Source organism: Vulpes lagopus, chromosome 24, assembly GCF_018345385.1.
Source record: "Vulpes lagopus strain Blue_001 chromosome 24, ASM1834538v1, whole genome shotgun sequence".
Classification (NCBI taxonomy): Eukaryota; Metazoa; Chordata; class Mammalia; order Carnivora; family Canidae; genus Vulpes; species Vulpes lagopus.
The window spans coordinates 54379763-54406295 of NC_054847.1; the positions used below are offsets into that span (position 1 = coordinate 54379763).

Here is a 26533-nt window from a genome sequence, read left to right on the forward strand (position 1 = left end):
CTTATTTATTGTCAACACTGGAGATTTAAAATCTAAGCACTCAGTGGTTTTCAGGCAGTGCTTACCTTTTTTTTTTTTTCTTAATGATTTCAGGCGGTCACAACATAAACATAGTTAAGAGAATTTAAGTCTTAACCTCAGTGCAAATCAACAGACATGCACGATTCATTCTGTTTTTCATGCTGCTCTTGACCCTGGACACACATGTGAAGAGACAGTGTGCCTGGTCCTTTGGGGTGCACACACAGAAACCCAGGTGAACCAGTAACTCCAGCACAGCATCGGCCCTGGGACAGGGGTAGACCCAGGGCTCTGACCCCAGAGCAGAGGGCAAGAGGATGGCCTGGGAACCAGCAGCACAGAGGCGTCAGCACCTCTCTCCTTGTTCTTTCTTGTTTTTGTTTTTTTTTTTTTTGCTTATTTTTCTTCATTATGAAATGTATTATAAATATATCTCATATGCCCGGAGATCCCTGGGTGGCTCGGCGGTTTGGTGCCTGCCTTCGGCCCACCGTGCGGTCCTGGGGTCCTGGGATCAAGTCCCGTGTTGGGCTCCTGGCATGGAGCCTGCTTCTCCCTCTGCCTGTGTCTCTGCCTCTCTCTCTCTCTCTCTCTATCATGAATAAATAAATAAAATCTAAAAAAAAAAAAAATACCTCATATGCCCTCTGGATATTCAAATTATAAATTTTTCATGTGTTTGGGGTGTTGTGTCATAAACCTCACATTTATATTATGTTGTATATTATCTTACAATGTCAGATGCATTCTGAGGAAACATGTGCAGCATATGACATCATCAGAACAGCTTTACTCCTCTTTAAAGATTCCCATCCTGGAGATAATTTGTTCATGGTTTGTCAAATAAGAATTCCCACTTTCCATGGTGAGAAATATTACTACCATATATATGAAATGCTTTGAAATTTCCCATTTTTACAATTGGCAGGTTTTTTTTTTTTTAACAAGAGTAATCAGATATTGACGTACTTAATGCTTCAGAACCTTAGAGTAAGTAAAAAACACACTTTTTTTTTTTTAAGATTTTATTTTATTTATTCATGAGAGGCACAGAGAGAGAGAGAGAGGCAGAGACACAGGCAGAGGTAGAAGCAGGCTCCATGCAGGGAGCCCAGCATGGGACTCGATCCCGGGTCTCCAGGATCACACCCCAGGCCGAAGGCAGTGCCAAACCGCTGGGCCATGGGGGCTGCCCCACAAACATTTAAAAGGACATAAGTTAAACATATTTCAAGGACATAGAATGAACTTCCTTAAATAAGAATTGCGTATAGCCATATCAGTTGCTGAAAATATTTGAACTTCTTATGTTGCCACACCCACCCAGAGAGGAAATGTACCTAGATTGGGTCCCCCAGCTGTCCTCACTATTTGAAGTAGTGAAAATATTCTTCCCAAGTTTGTTGTATGATAGATGAGAACACTGATGTTTTATGACAGGAGGAGGAAGGTATATTTTTAAATTAAAAAATACATTTGCATTTGTGGAAGTCCTCAATTATTGAAGGAGGAGTCAGGTGCATTAAAGATTCTTAGGTGGGACCTAACTTAACACAAAGCAAGTAGGTATCCAAAGTGCCCATTGACCTACCTCTTTACTTTGAGAAGCGAGGTCAGAAAGGAGATGGATAAGTATTCCTGAAGATCTTTAGAGCAGGACACAAGTGGTCTTCCTTTCCTTACAGCATTCTTAAGACATGGGATGACTTCATTTAGCTTCAGAGAAGTGGATCTGCCTCACTCTTTCTGTCAATGGGATAAGTTGATCACTTCCCTTTTTTTTTTTTTTTTTTTTAAGCATGGTCATACAGCTCTGGAATTACTTGGCTTGATGTTTCTAGCCTAGTACAGTTTTGTAAGGTGCTTTAGGAAGCTGATAACTGGAAATGATCAGAGCCCCCTTTTTTGGTCAGAACTTATTGCAACTGAGAATTTGGTTATTATGATTCTATCTTGGACTCTAGCCAAGTTGGTTTCTTATTTGATGTAATATAAGAGCTTCATAATATCCTGAAGTCACGTATATTACAATGACTACACTGTTTTTCTATCTAAAGTTCTGGTAGTGTTTTTTTTTTTTTTGGCTCACAGTTTTAAAAGACAAGTTTACTCTTTTTTCTAATGGCACTTACTAGAAAAATCTCTTGTGGATTGACTTGGTCAACTTTTGTCTTGACAGGAGCGTTTTACAACTTGGTGATCTGTGCTCTATTACTGTGTCATAATAATGATGGCTGTTGTGTGTGTATACCCTATGTGTTTGAGTGTACACATTCGTGTTTGTAGGAAATATATGGTGAGTTCTTTTTCAGAATTTTGAGTGGGTGGGCTCTAATATTTGCTTCTGCTTGTTGATTGGTCAGCTTTTGTTAGCATGTCCTTGCTAAACTACTGGTTTGCTTTCTGAAGATGTAATTGTAACCAGGTGTGTAAGGTCAGGGTAGAAAGCAGTTTTATGGAGCTTTTGTTCTAATAGCATATAACAAATCACTGGAAATGTGAGTCATCAGCAAAAGGCACTTTATAAAGCAAAAGGTGGAAAAATGTGCAGCATTGCAAATTTTGCAGGGCAAAAGTATTTATTGCTGTCAGAAACTGAAGTTTTTGAATTAGTTTATTCATTCATTTATTTATTTATTTGTTTTTTGCGATTAGAATATCTTATTTGGTTTATAGGATTCCGTTTAATTTTTCATAGAAATAGGATTATTCTGGGACAAGTATTAGATCTGATATTAAGCATTTAAAACTAACAGTTATCATTTGCTGTGGGATGATTTGTGTTTGGTTTCTTTGACTAAACAGAGAATAAGAAAGGTTTGAATTTTTTTTCCTCTGAAGAACACTTATGTCTGTATTTTGAGATACTATGCAGTGCTTCTTTTATTCTCTTGCACTATTCTTATTTTAAAGCCAAATCTAATAGTGGGCTGTTGGCTTTGTCTCATTCCTCTTAGTGAATGAGTTGTGTTTGCAGAACATACAAAGTATTTTTTGCTTGAATACAGCATTTATGATTTATGGCCAACATGTATGTAGCCCTGATTTTCTATTGAGAATGATCCTTATTGTCTTTGTGTACTAACTCAGTGCAGAAGCACTTGTCTGTTTTGAGCTAAACCAGACCTCTTGTAAAAAGAATCAAATTATTTCATCATGTTGAAAATGAAAAGCTATAATTACTTGTAATTAGACTTCAGAATTTTTGAAAATTGAGGAATTCTTTTCCAGAGGTTTAAGATCACTCCAAATCAGTGCCTTTGGAAAATAGGAAATAATTTTCTGTTCAATTTGAAATTGATTTAATTTATGCCTTTGACAGCTATTTTGCTTTGATATTTTTGTAGTGGAAATCATAGAACTATGGTGATTAGTGCTGTAACGTTTTGTAATATCATACACTAGTTTGTTCAAAACTTGGTCTCCTGCTTTTAACAAGTTTCTGTAAAATCTGGATTATAAAAGATGCTAAGTAATTATTTTTGAGCCCCATAGATGAATAGTACATGAGGAGTTTTGTAGATTTTTTTCAGAGGTTTCTAAAGTTTCTAAAAGAAAAAAGTGAGGACTGTGTTTTTCCAGAGTAACAGATTTTTTTTCCTTAAGATATTGGGAAATTTGTATATGCTTCTGTAATTTGTTTAAAAAGAGCTTCAAGATAAAAGCATTTTTTCTCAGTGTATTTAACTTCTAATGTTAAATTTCAAAAGAAATATAGAAAAGAAATTTTACTAATCTTATTGCTTAATTCTTACATATATAAAAAGATGAATACTTATTGAAAATACTCTGGATAAATTTTACTTATTTCGTATCTACTGTTTAGTATTACCAAACTGCTCAGTAGCTTTCAATTTTCAGAACAGTTCAGTAAGGAAAGAATTTTGCTCTCCAGAGAGTTTTCTTGAGAATCTGCATATCACAAACTGAGTATTTTATTGTATAAATGGCATCATTTTTGCATGATTTGGAAAACAACAACTCCTTTGGACCAAGTTTAATCATAGTTCATAGAACCTGGAGAGGAGCTAAGTTTACTGGAAGCTTCTGTAGATTGTAAAGGTGGCTTCTTTGTTTAAGGAGTTAGCTTAAAGTGAGTTCTAACTTTTATTATCTAGTAATTTTACCTTTTGAAGCTCCCTAAGAAATCCCCCACCAATGAGTCAGAACTCAGCAGATGGTGTCCCTTACTGTAATAGTTACGGCCTTTGGAGCATGTGTGCTGGACTATAAATCTGTGTTTCCTTGCCACTTCATTTAATTGGGATTTTGAAAAAACTGATCACCTTAAACATATTCATTGCTTGCTTGCTTTCTTCTTCCTTTTTTTTTTTTTTTTTTTTTTGGTTAAATGTAAAGTCAGTATGGCACCGATCATATATTTTTCACTTTTTCACTGTAAAAATAATTTTAAACTTGTTGTAGCTTAGAATTTTTTTAGCTGTTTCTCTTTTCTTCAAATTAGGCATTTATAATATGTCACAGTTGTAATGGTAGCAGAAAGATTATTATTGCTGTTATAATTGCCTGTTGCCCTTTTAAAGGAATATGGAGTATAACATATTCTGATATCAAGGCTTTAGTAAGAGGAATTCAGAATTGAGGTCTTAATACATGGTATTAAAACACCCATAGGAAGAGATGTGATCAGCTCTGTGTTCAGAATATATTCAGAATCCAGCTGTTCCTAGTCTGTGGTGGCTGTGGATCCATGTCCCCGATCTCCTTGATTACTGCCTTAGTCCCTGGCAGGTCTCTCCCTTTTTCTGCTGCCTCTGGTCTGTTCTCAGCTCTGTAGCCATTTTGATCCTTTGGAAACATACTTAGTTTGTGTCACACCTCTGCCTAGCATGTTTTCTGAGTCACTGCTGCTCCCTCCATGGTCTCGGACCCCATGTCTCTCTGGGTGCACCTACCTCCTTTGGCACCCTACCTGGCTTATTCTGCTCCTTGCCATGCTGGCTTCTTTTTTGTCTTGAATATGTAGAGCATGCTGTCTTCTATGTTTGAGCCCTACTAGGGGGACTCACTGAAATGTTCTTCACCCATGTACCTGTTTGGCTGATACCATCACCTCCTCTGAGACCATCCCCAAATGCCACCTTCTCAGTGACCTACCTTGCTTACCCTGTTTACTACCTCACACTACCTCAGCTTGGTCCTCCTGGCTTCCCTTATTCTAGTCTGCTCTTCGGCTTAGCACTGATCATATTGTAACTTACTCCTTCATTTATTTATTTGTCCTGTTTATTGTTTGTTATGTTTTGTAATCTGACTCTCCTTAGGGCAAGGATCCTTGGATTTTGTTTATTTACCGGTTTCCAAAGGCATCTTGAAAAGTGCCTTGTAAAAATCCTTTCAATTTTTTTCTGCCAAGTGGGTTGTGTGTAGATATGGACACAATGCAGACAGACTGACTAGCCTTCCAATCACTGGGCTGCACTTAGTTTTTCCTTGCTTCCTTGAATTTTGACTTTTTTTAGACTGTTAACTTAGGTTCTTCTTATACTTCTATAGTCTTAAACTTTCTGGGAAATCTGGGTACAGAATTCTTTCCCTTAATAGTCTTTGGTCTTCTCTAAGTCAATGTATAAACCAAATCCAGTATCATATGCTCTGAAATCTTCATCTTATCTGTTTCCCAGTTTATACTAAATGTGTGACCTGCTTACTCATGGTGGAACCCCTGTAACTCTGGTGCTTCTGCCACCCAGCATGAGGTTATGTTTACCCATGTTTTATTTCTTTTTTTAAAAAGATTTATTCATTCATTCATAAGAGACACACAGAGAGAGAGGCAGAGACACAGGCAGAGGGAGAAGCAGGCTCCATGGAGGGAGCCCAACGCAGGACTCGATCCCGGGTCTCCAGGATCACTCTCCGGGCTGCAGGCGGCGCTAAACCGCTCTGCCACCGGGGCTGCCCTTACCCATGTTTTCTGTAAACTTTTCATCACATTGGGCCATTTCCTTTGCTACTGCCCAAGATCAGGTCTTTATGATCCTATCCTGGCCTGTTCTATTTTCTTCCTCTCTTCCTTCTTTCCTTCCCGATCCAATCTGTCCACTATATTGTTACAAGATGTAAAACCCTAATTCTGTTTTCATTCCTAATTCATACCCAATTCTATCTCATTTTTACTGGAAAATCTGTCATGGTTTTTCATAACTTGTGAAGCTAAAAAAACAATGGACATGGACATGGAATTAAGTCTGTGACACAATCTAGCACCAGCACTTTACTATAAAAGAGATATAAACCCTTGTTGTTATAGATGTTCAGTGAGAGAAGAGTTCCATGATAGGATGCTTGCAAAATGGTGAGTTAAAAGTTTTTTAACAATGTAAATATGTAAAATATGTCATTTAAAAATAATTATTGAGACTGATTAGGTGGTAGCACTCTTGTAAACACTGAGGATACATTAGTGAGTAAGTCAGACAAACTCATCAGCTCCCATGGAGTTTGCAATTGAGTGGGACATACAGACAATGAGAAGGATGAAAATGAAAACATGTAGTACCTGGAATTGTGGTGTGCCCTCAGGAGGAAGGATCTCAGGAGGGAGGGAGCGGGTCAGAAGTGTTGAGGGCAAGAGTGTCTGGCTGTGCTCAGCCTAGAAGGTCATGAAGGAAGGCTTTGTATTAAGGGCTACCTAGGACTGAAGAGATTCATTGTATTACCCTTTTAATAGTTTTGGAAATCAGGGAGAAATAGTGAGTTATATGTGTTTCTTTGCCTTATGAAAAATTGTGGCGTTATATAAGACATTAAACAGAAAGATAATTCAAGGTACTATTAAAGCAATATCTATATATGTCTCTGTAAATTAGTGCTAATGGTCAGTATAACTCAGACTATTTTAGATTTGGAATTCTACTTGCATTCATTTATTACAAAGTCAATACTCAGTTTAAAAATTAAAAAGATTAAAAAAAAATTAAAAAGATTAGTAATTATATAAGGTTTCAAAGAAAAGTACTAATGTTATGATCCACCTAACATCATATGGTTTCAGAAATGTCATGAAAATGATTCTTTTACCTTATATTTATAGTGCATAGATAGCTTATTCTTCTTACCACTGTTAATTAATACTTTTATAGTAATTATAGAATACTTTAAATATACATTATTCTTCTGAATTTAAAAGATCAGGCTTTTAAACAAATTAATTTCGAAGGATATTACAACTGACCTGGACTTTCATAAATTCTTAATAATTTTTTTTAAAAGACCATCAAAAATAATCTTTTAGAAAACATTTGTTTCTCTGTGAATTCCACAAAATTCCACATGGCTTCTCAACATCTTTACTCTTCAAGTTTAGTTATACCCTTGGAGGTCATTGTCTTACATGAAGAAGTGATTGCCCTTGAAAATACATGTATTAGAAGCTTTTTTTCTCAGTTATATGATGTGAAACGGAATGTGATGCTCACTAGTCAAAAGAACACACAACAAATAAATGGCAAGTAGAGGTACATCATCAGATACGATGTGCAGAGTTCAAAATATCTCACTGACTCTGTTGAAATGGTGACTCACAAGTGTGAATGGGAGCATTTCAGCTCTGAGGTAAATTTCGTACAGCTTAATAGTAACCCTGATAATGAAGTGGGAAGCAGGTTAAAATGCTATCAGTGAAAATAAGGAAAAGTTGGGGGTGTGGTAGAATGGATGAGCTGTGTGCTATGGTGTGGATACACCACAGTTTGTGTATACGTTCCCAAGGTGAGGGATATATGGAATGTTTCCAGTGTTTGGAGATTATGAACAAATGGGATAGAAATCTCATTGCTGTAAATATCTGGGAATGGGATTGCAAGGTCCTATGGTGTGCGTTTAGTTTTCTAAGAAACTGCTAAATGGTTTTCCAGACCGACTTTACCATGTTGCATTACCATTAGAATGTTCCTTTTATCCTTATTAGCACTTCGTATTGTCAGATTTTTTGTTTTAGCCAATCTGTTAAATTTCTGTGTTTAGTATCTGATTGTAGTTTTAATTTGTATTTCCTTCCTAATTACATTGAGCATCTTTTCATATGCTTATTTGCTGTTAGTAGTCGTCTTTGGTGAAGTGTTATATCTTTTCCCCAATTTACTAATTTGGGTTGTTTATTTTCTTATTATTGAATTTGGGGCTACTCTATATTCTGAATGTAAGTCATTTATCAAATATATGTTTTGTAGATATTTTTGTGGTTTGTGTTTTCATTCTCTTCCCAGTCTTATTTAAACAGCAGAAATTCTTAATTTGATGAAATCCAATTGATCAACATTTTCTTTTATGGTTTACACTTTTAACTTTGTGTCTGAAAACTCATTGCCAAACCTAAGGTCATGCAGATTTTCTATTTTTTTAGTAGAAAGTTTTTATAGACATTTTAGGTTTTACATTAAGATCTGTGAACTGCTTTGAGTTAAATTTTTCTTAATATTTTGTGAAGTATGGATTGCATTCCTTTTTGAATAGTTAGCTTTTTGCATTGAGTCTTTTGAACACTGGAGAGAATTGACGTCTTCACATTATTGAATCTTCCTCCCATCTATGAGTGCAATCTATATTCATATTTATTTAGGCTTTTCATTTTTTATCAGTGTTTTGCAGTTTATAGAATACGGGTCTTACATGTACTTGTTAGGTTTACATACAGGTATTTTGTTTTTCTTGGTCCTCTTGTAAATGATACTTTAAAGCAGTTCTAATTTTCAGTAGTTAATTGCTGCTATATAGGATTATGTGTTAGGTGACCCCTATCTAATGATGTATTAGTTCTAGTAGTCTTTTTAAAGTCTATTGTACTAATATTTGATAGTATATTGTTATTTTTGTTTTCTTGCCAAGAGTCATTGGAGTGTCATCCCATCCCTTTGCACTGCAGATACAGTCATTGAGAGTCAGACTGGAAAAGTGATTGCTTTACAGTTTTTGACTAGTTAGTGGCGATATGAAGCAATGGTCCAATTTTCTTGACTCTGGTTCATAAACTCAACATTTTTGTGTGTGTGTGTGCTTGAGGTTGTAGTGTGATTTTTACAAATTCCGAAGCAGTGTTGTCATTTAATTAGGTCACATGGATTGTAATTTACCATGTGATCCAGGAGAATAGAAAGCTTCCACCTCAAGAGTTCCTTTCTGCCTGCTTTCCTTAGGAGCTGAAGTTGCCTATGTCAAAAGGAAAATATCTTACAAAGGAAGCATAAATCATTATGTTGTTCTGACCTTAATATTCTTTAGTTTTTCAGAGATGTGGTATTTGTAGGTTGTGATGGCAGATAACAGCTGGGGTCTTGAGAGATAGGGCAGGACAGGTTCAGGTATAAGTGGGCCCAGGTGGGATGCTGCCATGGTGGGAACCTCATCCAGATGTCATCGTGAGGACATGGGGCACCAAGCTGTGAGAGCAGTATAGTGAAATGTAGAAATAGGCACCAAAAGGACATACTGTGAAAAACCTAACCTGGCTTCATGATATTTATGCCTAGTTTATCTCTGAAAAACAAGTTGTTTGATTGTCAAACACTTGTAATGTATCTTGGATCAATATTTCTCAATAGAAATACTGGTTAATTATGTTAAAATTAAAAAAAAAGTTCCCTTGTGTATAATAGCATAGTTTCCTTGTTAAATTATGTTGCCTGCCTTCTTTCAGAGAAATTTTAGATGCCATAGACCTTTAATAGAGGATTCATGGATAAACAATTCTTTTTACAAAGAAACATGTATAAAAACAAACAAGGTTAGAAAAATGTAATTAACTCCATGATATCTTGAGATCTTAAGGAAAATAATATTAAAACAATCAACACTACTCACCTCATTAGAATTAAAAGAGAAAACAAGAGGATGTTATCCAACATGAACAGTTTTATTTAGTGTTCATGATTTTGCCAAGAAATTTAAAACTTGGCTTTTTAGGCTTTAGGACATTTGATATTACATATTATGAATTTTGAAAATCAGAAAGAATGTTAGGGAAAGAATCTATACCTCTGAGATTTTGAAGTATTTGTAATTTTTTTTTTTTTTTGGCAGGAGATGAAATGGGACATAGTACATTTGTAGAAGAATGTCTTCCCTGTTTTGGACATTATTTATTTTAGCTGGCATTTCATTAATATTTTGGTCTATTGCCAAGAGATTAGGGCATGTTGGTATTTATTTATTTACTTTGATCATCCAATCACATTTTGATTTACTCTGATTTTTATATATTTATTATTTTAATAGATTTTATGTATTTATTTGAGAGAGAGAGAGAGAGAGAGAGAAAGAGGTGAGAGAGAGAGAGAGAGAGAGAGAGAGAGCATGTGTGCAAGAGGGTCAGACAGGGAAGGAGATGGAAAAGGAGAGACTCTTCAGCCGACTCCACAATGAGCGTGCAGCCCAACTTGGGGCTCAGTCTCACCACCCTGAAATCATGACCTAAGCTGAAACCAAGAGTTGGATGCTTAATTGACTGAGCCACCCAGCTGCTCCTGATTTTCATTTTGATTTGGAATTAAACTCTTGATTTGCAGTTAGAGCTGTTTGTTTATAATTATATGTTAAAGAGAAATATTTTAATTAAAAATTATATTTGTACTCAAAACTATTTGTATCTGTTCATCTTTTAGATACTTAAAAACAATTTTTCAAACCAATATTAAACCTCTTTCCACACTGGCTATTTCAGGATGAAAAGCTGAACTTTTTAATTAAAAATTTAAAAAGTGTATTTTTTTAAACTTTATTTTCCCATTGATATAGTCAATATTTAGTCTTTTATAAGCAATATTCTTTATGCTGTTATAGATCTTTCTTTTTACAGCTGAATACTTATATTTTCACAGCACCTCATAGTTTCTGATCTCTGTAGCCAAAAAATTTGCCAATTTTTTTTCACTTCATTGCCTTTCCTCTGTTCATCTTAAATTTCATTGATTTCTACTCTTTTTTGTTTGTTTGTTTTTGTTTCTTCTACTATAGGTTTTAGTTTGCTGTTCTTTTTCTAGTTTTTTAGGACAGAAGTGTGAATTGATTTTAGGCGTTGAGGAGAAGCCTCAAAGTGCATTGTAAAAGTGCAAAATTCCTTATAAGCCCTGCTTTACGGACATCTCAGATTTTTTTCTTGCTGTTTTAGTGTTGTAATTTTTGATTGAATATTTGATGTCACCTGTAGATCAATAAAGACTGAAGTAAAGAATACTTGTACCTAGGAACAGGTGTACCTTTTCTTCAGTCAAGGTGTTTGTATTGGGGCTCTGTTCAGCCTCCTCAGGAGTTGAAGTATTTTGGATCTTGGTATTGTTACTTCTGTGGACCACATTTATTACATTCCTCTTAGTGATGGGCTGTGCTTGCCTTTGGCTTAGCGTGGGAGCTGGTGTTCTAGAGGTTTCTTCAGTGTTCATGGTTCACCCTCAGCCTTCAGCAGGCCCCACGTGCCTGTGTCTCAGAGGGGTTTCCCTCCATGCTCCTGCCCTTTCTCCAGGGCCAGGGGGCTGTTGGGGTGGCTATGCTAGGCTGATAGTTTAAGTAGCGCAGCTCTGTGTTGTGTGGATCATGCTTTAGCCCCAGGAAGGCCTGGAGTGCCCATTCCTCATGCGTGGGGATTCTTCATAGTCCCTGCCACTTCTCCTCATGGCAGTTTTACTTGATTTTGTGTCCTTGTTGGTCTTGTTAGGAGTTCTCTGCTTCTTCCCTTGCAGGAGCCACGTCTCAGAGTAGGGGGTGCTTTCTTCTCCCCTTCCCCAGTAGTAGTGAGTCTTTTCCTGTGTTCTGGAATTAAGAGGGGTTCCTACCTCTCCCTCAGGGGCAGTGGATGTGGCCTGTACTCCTTGCCAGAAGCAGTGTGTCTTTGCTTTTGCTGTGGGCCAGTGGTGTTTGCTGCCACTGCCTAGCTTGTTGAGGCTTTTGTTTGATGGGAGACAAATGCCTAGGGAAGCAGACTGGGACCTGTTCAGTGCCTATTCTCCAGCAGCTGCTGACCGTCCTGCTGCTCATGCCTGTACCACCCAGCTAGATTCTCTTCAGTCTCTGGACTTGCCCTTGTCTTCCTCATGAACACTGTGGAGGTCTGATAGAGTAGCTTGTAATGGAGTGCCATGTACTCTTGTGTCTGGGCCTGCAGCTGTTTCAAACTGATACACTTGCTCACTCGTGGCCTTTAACAGTTTATTAAAGTCCTGGCTGATTTTTATTCTGCCTGCTTGTATAGTGGCCTCCCCTTCCAATGCCCAGGGTGAAGTGTATGTGCATTCCTTCTCCACTTCGAGGGCCTTGCCCTCATTTGGCTGTCTTCCGACCTCAGCTTTCTGATAGGCTCAAGGAAAAGTTACAATTTTATGGATTATCAGACTTTTCCCCATTGTTAGCTTGAGACCAGTGCAGCTTTCTGTATTTTAATTTAAAATATTTTTCAATTTTTCTTGCCATTTTTTTCTTTCCTATATTATTTAGAAGCATGTTTAATTACCAAACATTTGTGGGTTCCTCAATTCCATTGCAAGGACACATTCTGTGTGATTGACTTCTTTTAAATTTATGGAGAATTGTTTTATGGCCCATCATGATTGATTTTGGTAAATATTCAACATTTTCTTGAAAGTAATTCTTTTTTGTTGTTCTCAGGTGAAGTATTATGTAAATTGAGTCCAGTTGGTCAATAGTGTTATCTTGTCTATCCTTGCTTGTTCTGTCACTGAGAGTAAGTAAAGTGTTAAAGTCTCAACCTGTTAGTGCGGGGTTTATGTGTAACTGCCTTGAATTCTGTCACACTGTGCATCAGGTATTTAGAAGCTCTGTTATTAGGTGCATCTACATTTAGGATTGTTATATTTTCTTATTGAAGTGATCCTTTGATCACTTTGAAATGATCTTTCCTGTGTTTAATACTCCTTGTCTTGAAGTATTTTTGTTTTTCTTTCTCTAACTGCAGCCACTCCAGCTGCCTTGTGCTTAGTGTTTGCATGGTGTATATTTCTTAAAGCCTTTTGCTTTCACCTGATTTTCATTAATCTATTTAATGTCCTTTGTTGTATTATTGTTGGGTCTTGCATTTTTTTTCCCTGAGAATATCTTTCTTAACTAAAATCTGCCATCCTGTTTTTTCTTTGTCTCATATATTCTTTGCTCCTTTTTCCTGCTTTTATCTGCTTTTGGTTTGGGTATTTGTAGGGGTCAGTTTGACCTCCACTGTTGGCTTTTTGGCTAAATCATTTTGCTCTGTTATTTTAGTGATTGCTCCAGAGTTTACACCGTGGTTCTTTAAATCCAAATAGTAATACAGTAATTAATGTAAAGTAGAAGGACCTTATACCAGTATGTTTTTATTCACGGTTTACCTTTTTTTTTTTTTTTTTTTTGCTATTATTGCCATACATTTAATTTTTATGTTAAAAATGCCACAAAATCTTGGAAGTAATTTTCATTTAAATAAAATGTTGAAATAAAATCTATTATATGCATCCATATTTATAATTTCTAGTGCTTTTCATTCTTTCGTTTATTTATTTAGTTTTTACATCCTTTTGTTTAAATCCACAGTTCTGACCTGAATGGTTTTCTTTCTACCAGAATAATTTCCTTTTTTATGGTATGTGTTTGCAGGTGATTAATTTTCTCAGCTTTTATGTGTCTGACAATCATTATTTTGTCTTTATTTTTGAAGAAAGATTTTATTAAATATAGAATTCTAGGTTGAGAGTTTTAATTTTCTTTAATGCATTCTGTCATTATCCTCTGTCCCCTGTTATTTCTGATGAAAAATCTTTTTGTTCCTCTAGATATAGATAATTATTTCTTCACTTTGAACATTTTATTGTTTTTAAATTTTATATTTGTTTGTTTAGAAAGAGCTTGAGCTGGGGTGGGGAGAGTGGGGGATGGTGCCGAGGAAGAGGGTGAGAGAGAATCCCCAGCAGCCTCTGTGTTGAGTGCCTGACTTGGGCTCGATCTCATGACCCCGGACATCACGACCTAAGCTGAAATCAAGAGTGGGATGATTAACCTCCTGAGCCAACCAGGTGCCCCTAATACTTTTTTTTTTTAATGACTTCTAAGCAATTATATTTTGATGTATCTTAGTATGTTTTCTGTTTATCCTGCTTGGGATCTGTTACATTTCTTTGATCTGTGAATGAATTTTTTTTCCCCAAAATCAGAAAATTTCAGGTCATTATTTCTTCACATTTTTTTTTTTCCTGTTTTGTCCCTTACTCACTCTGCCTGCCTCTAACCCTTCTCTCTTGGCATTTCAGTCATATATATGTTAGCCTCTTTGATATTGTCTGACAGATTGCCGAATTTATTTGCAGATGTTTTTTTAATCCTCTAGTCTTCTCATTTAAAAAAAAGTTTTTCTTTAAATTTACTTGCATGTTTTAATAGCTATTTTAAAGAATGTACTTGCTAAGTCTATCACTGTAATCTTTGGGTTTATCTGTACTAACTTACTTGCTCTTTCTGTTTTCAGGTTCCTTTTCATTGCTTCTTTGCATGTCTAGTAATTTTGACTGGATGTTAGATATTGTACATTTTAGGTTATTTTGTGATTTATGTTGTAGTAGTATTCCTTTAAATAATGTCGGACTTACTTCTGACAGTTATCTGAGTTACTTGAGAATCATCTTGGTTCTTTGCGGACTTCACTCATGGGCAAGGTTAAGCCAATGTTAAGGTATGCCTTTTTTGTGTCTCTCTCCAATGCTTCTGCTGTTCTCACTCAGAACCTGAAGATTTCCATACTTCATGTGATTGCTGGGAATTGTTTTAGCTTATAGCTCTGTTTTTTGCTTTTTTCCAGCCTCAAGGAATTTCATTTGACTCATGCTTAGCTTAGTGGTCAGCCAGGGATCCACAAAATTCCTATTAAGAGTTTTGGAGCTATTTCTTGGGGCAACTTTCTTCTCACATGTGCTTCCTTGAACATCAGATTCCACTGGTTCATCTCTGTCTCCTGTAGTATGTGATACTTTTAAGTGTTCTATTTGGGTCCCTGCCCTGTGGTCATGAGGTTGCTGCTTGGGATACTTCCAGTATTGTCTTAGATCCAATCTCCTTTGCTTTCCTTCTCTGGGCTGACAGTCCTATTCTATGTGTTGTTCAATTTCTGAAAATCATAGTTTGCTATATGTTTTTCCCAGTGTTCTAGTTGTTTACAGTAGGTCCTAGTTACTCTACCACAGCTGGAATGTTAATTGTTTTCTTTATAATTCTTGAAACTGTATCAATCTGAAAAAATTTTTAAAGATATGTTTGTTTATTTACTTGACAGACTGAGAGAGATCACAAGTAGGCAGTGTGGCAGGCAGAGGGAGTGGGAGAAGCAGGCTTGGGGCTTGATCCCAGGATCTGGGAACATGACCTGAACTGAAGGCAGATGCTTAACTGACTGAGCCACCCAGGTGCCCCTGAATTTCTGTTTGATAATGAAAAGCAAGTATTTTTAGAAACTTTTAGAATTACACAATTCTTATGTATAATGCCATTTCATATGTTTTTTTTTTTTTTTTAAGGAATACATGACATCAATGGATCTGGTACTGTTATTTTCACTTTACAGAAGGTGAAACTGTGATAGTTAAGGAAACTATAGGAATTTGGTTTTTGGTCTACAGTTTATGTAAGCAAATGTAATTTCCTTTTGAGGTTGTTTTTTACTCTTTTTAAAAAAAGTTGTGGAAGTCTGGGTCATAGTTATTTGTCCTCTTGAAGCTACTATTGATTCTCTTTGTTTTCCATATTTGTCAGATTGCTTATAAAGGTTGTTCTGGGATAGGGGATTTGGAAGGGTTAGAAAACAAGTTTAGATATTAATATAATTGCAGAAATTTGCTTTTTTGACTGTTTTAACATCTGTGCCCTGTTTTTGTGGGAAATATCTCATTAATTCTTGGTGGATGAATCTCCTGTTTCTTTGCTTTGGTCTTCAAGATGCAAATATGTGGGAGATTGGGGCAAGGGATAAAATCTGAAACATTGGTGGTGCTGTCCTGGCTAAAGTGTACCTGTTACAATAGAGCTTTTGTATCTTTTGTCTCTTTATTTTTCCAAGGGTCTTTTTCAGGCTTGGTACTCTATCTTTTTCTGATTACTCTATCCTTTTTATAGCCCTTGACGTCTTTTTTCTTCTTTCTTTTGATTGTCCTATCCCAATTTGCTTTGTATTCCTTAAGCCTTAGAACTCCAAGTGCTAGAAGGAATGTCTGACTTGGAACTAGGATCAGTATTTATTTAGTTATATATACTTAATAAGATTTCTCTTAGCCATCTCAAAAACATCCTAATTTTTTCCCTTCTTTCCCTACAGTTTTGTGCTAAATATGTTCATCTTTTCTCACTTTACAGTTATTCTCCTAATTTATAAAATGGAGATGATAACTTTGAGTATCTAGTTTGATGGCTTATTTTTACAAACATGCAAAATATATGTACACACACACATGTGAATGCAATGTAGTGTTATTTTTATGGGAATAAGAAGGGAAGGTGATCTTTTTTTTTTTTTAAATTTTTTTTCTTATTTTATTATTTATTTACGATAGTCATACAGAGAGAGAGAGAGAGAGAGAGAGAGAGAGAGGCAGAGACACAGGCAGAGGGAGAAGCAGGCTCCATGCACCGGGAGCCCGACGTGGGATTCGATCCCGGGTCTCCAGGATCGCGCCCTGGGCCAAAGGCAGGCGCCAAACCGCTGCGCCACCCAGGGATCCCGGGAAGGTGATCTTCCACTTAGAATCTCCTGTGCCTGTGAGTTCATTTGGTTATTTGGTGGCACAGAGTGACAGAGGGTGTTGAAGGATGAATGAAATGATGTAGATCTCTGGCCCGTGAGGATGCCTGTCCACAAGTGGTCATCCTGACTTTGGTGGGGCATATCTATTGGAGCATGGATGTGAATGGATATGGCTAAGAAGGGATCTGCTCAGGGCGGGGATGTATTTCTCCTTCACAGCCCACTTTCCTGACCTGCTACTTCAACAAACCTCTTAATGCCCTCCTTTTAAAAACAACCTATTTTTCCCCCATTCTTCCAAATAACATTATTGTATAAACTCAAATAATGACCAGATGCATAATTTTGGACATGAAAGATCCTGTCCTCTGGAGGAAACCGCTCTAATATCAGTGACTTGTCTTTGTGACAGTGGTGGTGTGCATGTTCTAGCTAATGCTGGAAAGGTCCTCAGGGAGAGAAAATCACTGAGTGGATGCTCATCTCTTATTTTGAGCAGTTACTCTAGTATAGCTCTGCTTAGAGCTGTGAAGCCATTGATCTTAACAGGCCTCTGTGGAACTTTTTTTGGCGTTTCTGTTTCCACAGAGAAAGCACACAAATACATGGTAGGGATGTGTGTCTGTATGCCTTTAATTGTATCAAAACTGGCAGCAGTGAGCAAGAGGTTTTGTGATGTGCTAGTGATGTGCAGTCAGGTCCCCAGTGTTCTTGTCTCCCGGTAAGGGTGGCCGCAAACTTGTATAGGCCCTCTCGGTAATTTGGAGGTGGGGCATGATTTTGCAAGCATTCTTCAGACTCTTTTTGTTAATTTTCCTTTATTGACATTCTTTTCTAATTCCATCATATTGAGGCTATATAACACATAAAAACCAAATAAAGGCACAGTTAAAACTTATATTGAATGAAATGATAACCTACAAGAGTTTATTAAAATATGCTTTAAAATTTTTTTTAAAAAGGTCTGCAGATGATGAGACATTACAGTCTGTTAACGGCTGCTACTTTGGAGAGCTTTGTCTTCAGAGGCAGCTAAAAGGGAGAGCCTTGCAGTAGAGCACTTGCTGTAATAATAACTTTAAAGATTTAATTGGAACTCTATCCAAACTCATAAGTTGACATGGAAGTTAGCATTTCCCTCATCGCCTTCTTGGATCCTTCTCTATTCTCATTAGCTTTTTCCAATTTCTGTTAGGTGGGCAATGTTGTATATCACCCTCTACTCTGGTGAGGACACTCTGTATCCTTTGGCACATATGCTGGGATGAGTCCCCATAGTTTCCATTGGAAAATCAAATACAAATTAGCTTTTAATATGGAGTATGATATCCCAAAAAATCTTCATTATTTTTAACTAAAATCCAAAGGAATTCTTTGCAGAGGAAATGATGTGGTTTTACTTTTGTGTTCAGCTCTTTAGTTTTTTAAGCACTATCTTCGAGCTTAAATTATTTAAGTATTTTTTTTATTTTAATTTATTTATGATAGTCAGAGAGAGAGAGAGAGAGAGAGAGAGAGAGAGGCAGAGACATAGACAGAGGGAGAAGCAGGCTCCATGCACCGGGAGCCCGACATGGGATTCGATCCCGGGTCTCCAGGATCGCACCCTGGGCCAAAGGCAGGCGCTAAACCGCTGCGCCACCCAGGGATCCCAAATTATTTAAGTATTAATGCTAAACTCAAATGGCCTCCTTTTTTTCTTTTTTTTTTTTTTTTTCTTTTTTTTTATTTTTTTTTTTTCCTTTTTTTCTTAAGACCATGAATTGTTACGATTGTTTTCACATTTGAGATCATAGAAAAGTCATATAATACATGGCACTGTCATATATTCATGGCATAGAATTATTTTATATATACCATGTTTAGTGGCCAACATATAAGCAGAAAGCACATCTTGAGAAAAAAAGCTACTTAATTAAAAATTAAACGATAAATTAAAAGTTAAATTATGCAAAACTAATAAGCTACATTTCCAAGACCAACAATTAATACACTACACTATATTCAGGAAAGATGCTTGCATTTTAACATTTGTTTTATGTTAGAATTGCAGTTTGCAGTGTGTGCTGTTTTGAAACATTTATTTTGAAGAGCTCAGCATGCCTGAATTAAGGCGTAAATCAATGGTCTAAGATTTTTAATGGTTATAGAATTTATCATAGATTAAAATCCTTGATAAAACAGCTACAGTGGAAAAAAATGTCCAATTTCTTTTCAGTTAGTACTAACTTCACAGCATATTTGATTACATTTATTTGTTCCAATGTACAGGTCAGTAGTGCAGAAATTCACTCAATTGACAAAGTCCTAAAGCAGTCTGTTATTTTTTTGACCAGAATTTTCCCCCTTATTTGTGTGTAATGGATGCAGGACTACAATAATGACAATTACTAAAGTTTTGAACTGTAGGAACTTTCTACAAATTGATATTAAGTAAAACTAAGGATATTTAAGTTTAAGAAACATCCATTTAAAAAATTATGTGACTCTACAAAAACAGATCTTTAAGTATATGTTCCATTTTAAATAAGCTGGATGTATTAATACCCAGATTTATAAATAGCACAGCTGCATTCACCATTTGTTTCTTCCCTGTTGTTCATGGTTTTTATGCTTGTGCTTGATGTTTGCATGTTTTAGACTGAGCAGGCGCCTCTCTTTGAAAGGAGTTCTCCATATAATTAGGTATGGAAGCAGAGCTTTCCTAGGTCCATCCATCTGCCTGGTGGTCTGTGCCCTAGACATTATCATGTATCCGGTGTTAGACTCTTTGCAGGGCACTCAGCATACAAAGAACGATAGAGCTGTTTGAACTTTTGCCACAAGAATGTTCATTTTTGGTGCGAAGAGCCAGAAACTGATAATCCTAAAATAGTATGGTAAGATCATTCGTGAAACATGCTGGAGGTTTTGTGAGGCCACAGAGGGGGCCTGATTAGCAGGTTGGGTTATAAATTGGGAAAAAGTATGCTCCCCTCTCCTTTAATACTGTTGTCCCTCATTTGTTGCCCCAGGCACACAAACAGGTAATACACACTGGCATTTATAGAGGGGTGCCATCACTGCGCAAAAGGCATTGGGAAGGTTTGGATCCATTGCGTTAGCAATGCTCCCTCTATAAAGAGGTGCTCCTAGTTGAGTGATGGTGCAAGCCTGCTCTCTGTACCCTTACAGCACATCCCTCCCCTTTCCTGCACCACCCCCTCCAGGACTACAGTTGGGTTCAGTTTCAAGTGTTTTCTGTGTTGCACCAGAAAGGTGAGACGGGATGTTTCAACCCACGCTGAAGTGTATGTGAAGCACTAAGCAAAGAAGCCTTTAAGAGATAATGCTGGTCAAGTGTGCCTTGTGTCCTGAAGGTGTTGTTGCTACTCTCATTATTATGACTTTTTTTTTTTTTTTTGGTCAAAGATAAAAGTCCAATGTGTTACTAAAGAAAAATGTTGCAGGGTTGGGGGGGTGTCTCAGGTCCATTACCAGAAGGATGGTTGTATGTGAGAGCTCGGAGTAGTCTTAGTGATACCTGAACTTTGTCTAAAGAATTTTGGACAGTTTTGAGATTTTAAAAATGTCTCCTGGTACCCAACTACAGGTGAGCAGTTTGATTTGTTGGTAAAGTAGTGGAGAAAAAAGTTGTTTCATGCTATTTAGGGAAGCTCCTAAGAATGTGGGAGGTCCTCTAGTAAATGCTTTATGAGAGTCCTTACCACCCAGCATGCCTCTTTTGATCCTTAACTTGTTAGATTTGGATAAATCTAAGCAGGCATTTTTTAGTTGTTAGAAAGGTTTTAATGGAGTAGTTTTCCCATTTTTTTGTGGGAATTTTTACAGTGAAAATATTAAAAGGTATATAAGTCACATTTTAAATAACAAATCTTGTAGTGCAACACAAATTTTCTAACATCATACTATACTTATTTTATTCACAGACTAGAGGTAATTTGTGAGAGTTGTTGCTCTTGAGAGAAAATTATATGCATATGCTCCTCTTAGTAAATTAAAGTCACCCCTAAAATGTGAGTTTATATTATTTAAATTCTCATTGCCATCATCATTTACAATAAAATTAGTTCCTATAGCATAACTATTGTTATCATACTTAAAAAATATACTGAATATGTCAAAGCTTTAAACTCAGGTATACTTTACAATCCATTTCCTAAAGACATTTAGGGAGTAAAATATGGTTTTTGAGTGAGTATATTTTGTTCTATTTTGTGGGGTTTACTAAGTTTAATATGCCTTTGTTTACTAAGTCCTCAAATCATCTTTGTAAAGTAAATTTTTAAATAAATTATATAGCGCATCTAAGTTTGAAGGCTTTTCCTTCTGCTTTCTTGAGATAAGTGTTCTAGATAAAATCCATCTAATTAGTTTACCATAAACAGTTTCTACACTGCCACATCTTTGGCATTTTCTTCAGGTCAGGGTTGTCTGTATCACTCTCTGAGATGGGGAAATGCTGAACACATGCTTTTGGTGAGGGGTGTCAGAAGTGTGATGTCACTGCATGGCGATGTCACTGTGTGGGGCATCAGCCCGTGTCAGTGTCCCCCCATCAAGGGTGCGTGGAGATAATTGTGTGGTTTGACTCTCTCCGACTCTCCCCTGAATCCTTACCTTGCCCTTGCTCCCAGACAAGAACTATCTTCCCCTAAAGGCCATTCTTTTCAGCTTTATCTTCTCCTTCAAAATGGTGAGCTGTTTCTGTGATGAAAGAGGACATGTGGTCCCTAAACCGTGTTAGTTAGCATGGTAGAGAGAGTCCTCTTGAAAGAAGTGCTGCTGTGCTAACATGGGATTGTTGTCTGCGTTTTTTTCTCTGGACAGCAAGATTGTAGTTTTGCTTCTGGAACCTATTCTTTTTTTTTTTTCCTGTTAAAATTCAACTATCAAATATTTAAAAATATTTACTGGTATCCTAATGGTACTGGGCACTTAGTAGGTGCTGTGGATTGGATTGTGTCCTCAGAATTCAAGTTTTCAAGCCTGGATCCCCAGTGTGACTATTTTTGGATTTAAGACCTATAAGAGTTTATTAAGATTAAATGAAGGCATAAGGGTAGGGCCCTGAGGGCACCTTTCTGGTGTCTTCTCTTAGAAGGACACTTACTTGTGCTCTCTCCCTCCTCCCCCCACCTCCTCTCACCTCCTCTCTGTCCATCAGTCTCCCACCCCCGCCCCACAGGAGGATACAGTGAGAAGGTAGCCATCTGTAAGTCGGTAAGAGACTTTTTTCCAGAATCTGACCATGCTTGCACCCTGCTCTTGGACTTGGCTTTCAGAACAGTGAGAAAAGAACTTCAGTTCATTAAGCCACATAGTCCATGTATTTTGTTAGCACTCAGAGCTGGCTGAGACAATAAATAATTGCCAAGTACTGTTGGCACTGAGCTTGCCCTCCTAGAATCAGTTTGTTGATCATCAAAAGGGTGCTCGCTTCAGCAGCACATATACTAGAATTGGAATGATGCAGAGAAGATTTAGCATGGCTCCTGCAAAAGAATGACATGCAAACTCATCAAAAGGAAGCAACTGGTATTGCAAATAGTGAGATAACTAATTGCAAAGAGAAAACAACACAGGATGGTTGAATTTTCCTGTATGTACTGTTTTCTGGCTACTTGTAAGTGGAACTCTGGATTGAATTTTACTGTGACTCATGGTATGGACATGTGTCATGTACGGATAAGTGTACAGGTTGATGAATTTTCATAAAAGGATATACCCAGCATTAGGACCAAGAGACACTGCAGTACCAGAACCCTTTGCTCCTTTCTGCTGTGGCTGAGACCTCCTTCCCTTGTCTGTCATGGGAGGTAACTAGTATAGCTAACTTTCACCATTTTTGAAGTAGGCTGTTTCTTCCACATGGTGGCTTCTGATTTGAATCTAATCTTCAACCTGACCCTGATTTCTGCCTCTGCTTTTTTTTTTTTTTTTAAACCTTTTCTTTCTATTCCAGCTTCTTTTATATTGTTGGCTTTTAACCTGTTAATCTAGTCTTGCTTCACACTCCTAACACCCACCCCATTTCTTCACTGCATGTGGGGAGAAAAGACTATTTTACAGATTTAGGAAATAGATTTCATAAGCCCTATAAATAAATAAAATGCCTGTATCAGCTTTATTTCGTACATCGTGAAATTCAAACTTCAAAGTAGAGTTTGTGGTTTAATTTGCTTATGTTTTAGCTTGGTATGCACATAGACCTCTGTGGGGTGCCATTTCAGCTACCATTATTATAGTGAAAATATCTATAAAGGAGACATGCCTGTGAATATTCCAGTTTTGAATGCTCTTCTAATGAGGTATTAGATCAGAGGTGGCATTACATTTTGGAGGGGCTGCTGATTAAATGCAGTTTGCATATTATTACATTGCTTTTTCAGTTGACATCAACTTTCTGGTGTGATACCAGCTCTGTGTCAAGAAGGATTCATAGCTCCGAGTTTAGATGTGAAATGGGAAAGGTACTTGTGTCTTATTTGTGCCTTGGTCAGTTTTTCGTATTAAATACGTCTCTGATATTTTCAATGGCAGTTACCCAAAATGTATAATTTAATAGGCAAGTGCTTCATTTTTTACACATTCAAGAATATTCAAATTCATAAACGAGATAAACATGTATTATCTATATCTTAAAAACATTGCAATTTTATCTATTTTCTTTATATTTCATTGATTTTTTAATAAAGTAGTAAATATTCTGCTTGAAGTGGAAAAAGCCTAAAGAAGGGTAGATTTTATTGAAAGTGTAACATGAGATAAATTTATTTTTAGTTTATTTTTAAAAAAGATTTTATTTGTTTATCTGATGGAGAGAGAGAGAGAGAGAGAGAGAGAGAAGCAGGAGAAGTAACATAGGCAGAGGGAGAAGCAACTCTCCGTGGAGCAAGGAGTCTGATGCAGGGCTGGGTCCCAGGACCCCAGGATCAGGACCTGAGCTAGAGGCAGAATGACGCTCAGCAGACTGAGCCACCCAGGCACCTGGAGAAAATTTATTTTTGATTTACATTCTTTCTAATGCACACAAATGAGTTTTATATATTGGCTAAAGTGCTAGAAGTGGAATGACATACACAGACTTATTTATATGTCAGTGTATCTCATATTGCATATAAACACATGATGCATGTACGTATACTATACATGCACACACATACAGACATGTATAGATCTGGGACTGACAATTACAGGAGGTGGCGGTCTTACTATCTCAAGTTCTATGAAATACTAAAGCAGCTTTAGCCATCATATATATATATGTATATATATGAATACATGACAACTCTTTATGAAGCGTAAGTTTGCATTTTCTTGCTTTAGTTGCTGTTCTGTTTGCATTAACAGCTTTAGTGTAATGTTTTGATGCCTTAGGCCCTGTAAGAGTCTTGTATTTGGGAGAAGGTGGAGGAAAAGGGATGGCTGTGATAAGGTGCTATGGACTTGCAGGTACACTCATCCTGTAATTTATTGTACCTGTGATTTTAATAGCAAACATGGTAGGAATATGTTTTTATGATGGCAGGTCTTTTTCTTTCCATTAAGATTCTGTTTCTTCTCAGCTCACACAGACCCCAGTACTATGCTTAGAAGACTGACCCTTCCCTAGTTGCATTTTCATATCACCTAAATATCATTGCATTTAATGTCAAATACATTTTGAACAAGTTATTGCCACATTGAGTTAGAGTCTCAGTAGGTTTATAGAGGATTGATAGATAATGATATGTTTTTGGTGTCTTGATTTCAGACTTTTTTTTTTTTTTTTTTTGGTAATCTCTGAAGTCCAGCTGTCATTAAAGTACCCTGGATTAAGCTCAGGGAAGATTGATTTCTGCTACAATCTGTTGGAAGTGGTTGAGTGGAGAATATTGAGAGAGTGCCATCATGGGGAATGAAGACTATGATGTGGTGCCATAGACTGTGATTTAGTTGAGTAGGATCCCCCTTGGAAATAGAAAGTTTTCAATTGCCCAAATGCTATTCATTCTGTGATAGCCCTTAAAATTTATTATATGCCTTAGAACAGCTTCAGATGGAGTATATAATTATGGCCCACATCTAATGTCCTATGAATGTATATTTGTAGATTAAAAATTATATTTTAAAATATGGGTCAAGGTTTTTTTTTTTTTTCCATATAATTTGCCCTATTTTTGAGTGTGGTTTATTTGGTGGGGAAAAAACATATCTTTCATTGTAGAAAAACTCAGAATTCATTTATACTGGTGAAATTGTATTTTTGTCCTTTATTAGTGATTAAATAAGATAGGAATATATTTAAAAATTAATAGCTTGTGTCTTGTAAATAGAAAGAAAACAAATACTGGACATTTTTGACAATATGAAAATTAAAAGAAATAGGTTAAATAAGGTCTTGATGTGAGATGTGAACTTTCTTTCACAGGTGAGAATAAAGTCTATGCATATAAAACAGGAAACTGTAGTTACTATTTATAGATGAAAGAGTACTTTGTATTGTATCTCTTGGACTCTATTTGCACTGACTTGTCTGGGAGCTAGTGTCCTTGTCAGCTACTAAAGATCATTTTCTTGCTTTCTTTTCCTAGTTAACAGGTCTGATGTAGACTGGAGCATCTAATTCTGTGTGTCTCCCTCTCCGTCCCACCTACTCAGTGTCCTAGGTACATATGACTCCATAGCATATGGCTTATCATGGCTATGGGTGCTTTGGATTATGATGTTAGGTGGCGATATGTTTTAAGGCTAGTTATATAAACATGAGAAGTCCAGTCAGGAAATTCTTTAACATCAGGTCATTTTTACAGGATTTATTTGTGGATTTATTTGAAGGATTCATACCATCTTTGTCACTGTCTTTTATTTTATTTATTTTATTTTTTATTTTATTTTAGAGCAGGAATGAGGGAAGGAGTGGGGGTGGGGGGAGAGAGAGAGAGAGAGAGAGAGAGAGAGAGAGAGAGAATCTTAAGCAGACTGCATGCTGAGCACTGATGTGGGGCTTAATCCCATGACTCTGAGATCACAACCTAAGCTGAAATCAAAAGTAGGTTGCCTAATGGACTGAGCATCCAGGCGCCCCAATCTGCAATAAATTCGTAAAATTAACTGTAAAAGACTCCCATGTCCCTCAGTCCTGGTAGGTGAGATGATCTCTATTCCCTGGATCTGGTCAACCCAGAATTCTGTATATTACTCCTTATTGGAATGTTCATTTATTCCTCTATTCTCTCATCTATCCCTTCAACACATGTTTATTAGGTGCCTGATATGTTCTTGGTGTGGGGTTCAGCTCTGAACAAAACTGGCCATGTCACTTCTCTGGAGAAGAATCAGGAAAGGGATTGAGAGTTGAGAGGGTGGAGGTGTTATTTTATTTTAGATAAGGTGACTGCCAAGTCTGATGTCCCTGCAAGGACTACAGGGGCAGGGAGGGGGCCCCTTTGCTGCTGGTGACCTGTCTTCATTCACAGCATCCAGTCCTGCAGGCAGACTGTGTTTACAAGTTTAGTGTCTTTCCCCCCAAGCCATGCTGTGAACTCCAGGAAGACAGAGACAGTATGTGCTCTGTTTGCCTAACATACTCCTAACACGTAAGAGTGAGTTCCCAGTAAACAGTGTCTAAGAAGTTGATTAAATTTTTAGATACCTTAAAACACCTATATATTTTAAGAAATCAGGTGGTCGTTGCCTTCTTGAGGAAGACTTCTTGTCTTTTCCCAACCATGGTGCCCATGTAGTAGTGGTCTGATGCATCGACACACACTAAGGTGACTGTTTCCTCCTGGAAGGACCGCTTTT

General features: G+C 36.9%; 1 protein-coding gene and 1 non-coding gene across 4 annotated transcripts in view; both read left to right on the plus strand.

Annotated features, from left to right (window-relative positions):
- The window catches only part of ZNF407 (zinc finger protein 407), a 448632-nt gene that overhangs the window by 74934 nt on the left and 347165 nt on the right, over positions 1 to 26533 (plus strand). The window lies entirely within an intron of this gene.
- Positions 22177 to 22284, plus strand: LOC121482206. The gene has a single exon (XR_005985559.1). It is a non-coding gene; the product is annotated as a U6 spliceosomal RNA (small nuclear RNA).